This window comes from Cicer arietinum, chromosome 7, assembly GCF_000331145.2.
Source record: "Cicer arietinum cultivar CDC Frontier isolate Library 1 chromosome 7, Cicar.CDCFrontier_v2.0, whole genome shotgun sequence".
In the NCBI taxonomy this organism is placed as follows: domain Eukaryota; kingdom Viridiplantae; phylum Streptophyta; class Magnoliopsida; order Fabales; family Fabaceae; genus Cicer; species Cicer arietinum.
In genome coordinates this window covers 25343347-25348286 of record NC_021166.2, presented here as the reverse complement: position 1 = coordinate 25348286, position 4940 = coordinate 25343347, and positions in this window count along the sequence as shown.

Below are 4940 nucleotides of genomic sequence, written 5' to 3'. Positions count from 1 at the left end.
CCTAAAGATTTGGACCATTAACTAACTTACAATCTTAATTCCAACCTCCATATCACAACCCCTACAAGACCCACTAAGTTTCAACCAAGCTTACGTCGCGCCACTCTGATAAATTGATTAAGAACAACATTTATGTTCTTGTGCAATATGCACAAAATGTTTAGGTGAAGAAGTATTTCGATCAAGGTTCGAGTGGTGCATAAATTCACACACCATCTCTTTAGGACTTCCGAGACACATGACCAACACTAACAAGACTAAAAACTATCCCACTAACCCGCAGTCCAATCTAGATCGAACTGCTCTGATACCACTTTTAACATCCCGCTTTTTCGAGATATTAACTGACGAAATTCTAAACGTAAAAATACAAATTCGTTTTTTTTCTATATTTATGATTATCTTAAATACTCATTTACCTTAAAATCCACTAGTAACATTTTTAATTATATTTTCAAAAATAATGAATCAAAGTATTTGCAATTACTAAAAGTAAAATTAATACGTTAAACAAAAGAAACTCCTAGAGCCAAAACTCTTGACGTTTTACTACCCAAACATAAATCCTAGTTGGTCATAAACTTTGGACTTGTGGAAAACTCGTCCAACAAGTCTAACACCGGCACAAAAGTATCTCGGAGCCTCCAATTGCATGCTATTGTACTTCATCGCATTTCTCCTATTAGGTTGATCGTAACATTATTCGCTCAAGTAACACTATATTTGACGTCCTGTCAAATGTAAGGGTCATCTCCAAATAACAAACACAGAGCAAATATACATGCATATATAGTTGTTATAGCAAAATATAAATAATCATATACTTCATTTAACAGTTAAAAATCACAAAGCACCAAGATATAGATCAACCAAAATGAAGGAATCCTATTTATTAGACTATATGTCAATGCATGATCCCAGAATATCACCACCCTATAGAGCAAAGAGTCCCACCATTGGACAATGTCTCACAGTTGGACTTGTCCTACCATTGGACAAATGATCTTCAAAATTTCATGTTCAGTACTCCATCGTTGAGTATTCTTCTGAATCATGTTGCCTTTGCAATGAACCGTCGTCACATACTCGTGACTAAGTTCAGGCCACCAATGCATGCATAAATGGCATCGCCTTAGTTAGTAACAAAATAGATCACTCAACCAGAACATCTAAGACCATTCAACATTGTCCTAAACCAACCTAGCTTAGACAAAAGGTCATCACCTTGAATAATCACCCAATACCAATCAACATACGAAAATCATTTAATCTCATAATATAATTCATATAACACATATTTTGAAGATAACATACAAACAAAGCCAATACATAACATCATAGTTTATTTATATCACGTATAATTCAAGTAGGAAAGCGAATGGAGTGATTCCCTTACCGTTACCAAAGTTGTTTCTAGAATTATGCTTCACAAACTCTTGTCTCACTCGTTTCACACCTGCTACTGTGTGAGCACGGTTTCTCCCTCTATGAACGTCGTTTTGCCGATCCGACTGTTGAAAATGAAGACCAGAACGTTGGGAACCTGCTGTCCAAATATCAGCCCGTTCCAGCGGTTAACGAATGCGGAATCGATGTTTGTATGAGACTGATTTAACAAAATCAAGAATAGGGTTACTCCAATCTTCTCTTTTGGTGGTTGCCTTTTCTATCAAAATAGTCTCTCTCTTTTTTATTTTTTTTATTTTTTATTAATCTAATTGTAATTTATACTTCCTTAGTAACTAGTAACTAGTAACTAGTAAGTGACATATGGGCCACACCCACTTAACATGATTCCTTCCCCTTTTTATTATTTTTATCGTTATTCTTTTAACAACCAAACAAAACAAAACATGACACTACTATTATTATTAATTTATTAGTATTATTTCAATTAATTTATACAGAGGCATTATTTAGTTTATTTCTTTATTTATTTTATTTTTAACCAAAATTAGCGACATATAGAGTCAAATTAAATAACAACATGTGCACTCCAAAAATAATAATTAAAATTAATATAAAATCAAGTAATTACCTAATAAAATTAAATGAAGAAAATGCATCTCATTAACTATTAATAATGGGGAAAATGCAGATCTTACAGTTGTTGCACAAGGCTACAGTCAGCAAGATGAGATTGATTACACTAAGACATTTGCTCTAGTGGCCTGGTTACAAGCTATTCGTATTCTACTTTCTTTTACTGCAAATTATAACTTTACATTATTTTAAATGGATGTTAAAAGCATTTTTCTAAATGGTTATATAAGGGAAAAAGTCTATGTTAAACAACCCACAGGTTTTTAAAGTTCTGAATTTCCAAATCATGTTTTTAAACTTAGAAAATCTCTGTATGGTCTAAAACAAACACCTAGGGTATAATACGATAGACTTAGTAACTTCTTGCTTAAAAGTTACTTTGAAAGAGGGCAAATAAATAATACGATTTTTAGAAAATCAATAGGGAGATGACATTCTTATTATTCCAATTTATGTTGATGACATTATTTTTGGATCTACTAATGGTACTCTTTGACAAGAATTTTCAAAATTGATGCAGCTTGAATTTCACATGAGTATGATGGGAGAACTTAAGTTTTTCTTAGAGATACAAATTCAACAAAGTAAAAAAGGTATATACATTCATCAAGCTAAATATACAAAGAGCTTATCAAAAAGTTTAAGATTAGTGATTGAAAATCAATAGCTACACGAATGCAACATTCTTGTTCACTTGAAAAAGTTGAATTAGTCAAAAAAGTTGACCAAATAATCTATAAAGGAATGATAAAATTCCTACTTTATCTTACTTCTTCTAGACTTGTCATCATGTTTAGTGTATGTGCAAAATTTCAAGCTGACCATAGGGAATCACATTTAACTGATATTAAGAGAATCCTTAGATACCTAAAAGGCACTACCAACATTACCTTGTTCTACAAGAAATCTCCTGAGTATAAACTAAGTGGGTATTTTGATTCTGATTATGTTGGAGATAAACTTGAGAGAAAAAACACAAGTGAAAATTGCACATTTCTATGTGACAACTTAATCTCTTGGTCAAGTAAGAGACAAAACACAATTGTCATGTCAACAATAGAAGCTAAATACATTTCAACAGCTGATTATAGCTCTTAACTACTTTGGATGAAATATCAACTAGAAGGCTACAAAATCCTAGAAACCAATATTCCCATTTATTGGGATAACACTTATTCCATTTGCCTAACCAAAAACCTTATTCTTCATTCTGGAACTAAACACATAGAAATCAAACACCATCTCATTAAAGTCTTTGTTCAAAAAGGTGTGCTTAATATCTAGTATGCAGACATCGAATATTCATGGGCTGACATATTCACCAAACCACTTGCCAAAGATAGGTTTGACTTCATCAAGAAAAACGTAAACCTCATTCTTTTACCGAACTAATGTTGTGCCGACCTTAGAGTAGTTTAGTTTCATATATGTTTTATGTTTATCTTATTTTCATTATATAAAAAAAAGGCAATTTGTTTTTAAAAAAAAGGGAAAATTGGAAGAAAAAAAAAAGAAGTCAAGTTTCATTTTTAAGTCTTTTTGTCTGATGACAAAAGTAGGAGCTTTAAGTAAAGGGGAGTCAAATTATTAAAAAAAGTTGTTATAAAAAATACAGTTTTGTCATCATCAAAAAGGGAAGATTGTTGGAATCAAATTGGTTTTATACTTATAGCTTTGATGTTAACATAAGTATTTTATGGGAACAATATATTTGACTTCACAAAGTATGAAAGAAGATTCATGTCTTTGAAGATAATAAGTTTTGATTCAAATTTATAGTTGAAGAAAATCTTTGACCAAGATGAAAAGAATATATGAATTATTTACAAAAACATTTGATCAAAAATTTATCACAAGAAAATATGAATTATTTACAAGAAAATATGATCAAGAATTGTTTACAAGAAGAAACATTCACAAGAAGATAAATTTATTATTTGCAGATATGATTTAGATTTTGACAAATGATAAAATATTGAATTGAATTTAGTCATATTCCTAGTTGTGAAAGTTCAAGAACCGGTCAAACACTATGTTTTTGCCTAGATCAAAGCAAGCAATATGACGTTTCATCTGATGAATTTGCGAAAGCAATCTAAACAAAATACAAATAATATCAATATGAAGAATTTCCAAAATCAATCTGAACAAAATACGAATATAATCAATATGAAGAATTTACAAACTCAATTTGAATAAAATATGCACATAATCAATTTTGAAGAACTGATCAAATTGAATTCATAAATAAAGAATTGACTAAACAACATATTATGAAAAAATATAATATTTATAATTATTTTTGAATAAGATCATTGTTGACTAAGCTATGAATGAAGACACAAATCAGAATTAAACAAAGATTAAACTGAAACTATAATTTTATCTGTAAAAAGATACTCAAAACTGAAGAAGAAGATCATCGAAAAAAAAAAAGTTGAAGAACTCAAACTCAAAATTCTAAATTCTAAATTCTAAATTTCAAATTCCAAATTAACCTTTAAATATTGCTAACAAAATGGATTAAATATCAAAATTATTCCACGAAGGAAGAGGAAAAATTTTTGGGTTTTTTATGCAATAACCCTTTTCTAAAAAAAAATTACCAATAGACTCCCATTTGAAAAAAATATACCAAAATGCCCTTCTTTTTTTTTTTTAGTTATAAGTCCCCATTTAGAATATCGACTTCCTTAAGGAAGCTCAAGTTCTAAATGGCGATTTCCCAAAGGGTTTTTTTTTTAAATATATATATATATATATATATATATATATATATTTTAAGTTTTTTAAAATTTTTAATGAAATAATATAAATATTATATATATAATTAATTAATATAATTCATAAAAATACATAAAAATAAATAAATAGAAATTTTAAATTACGATAAAATT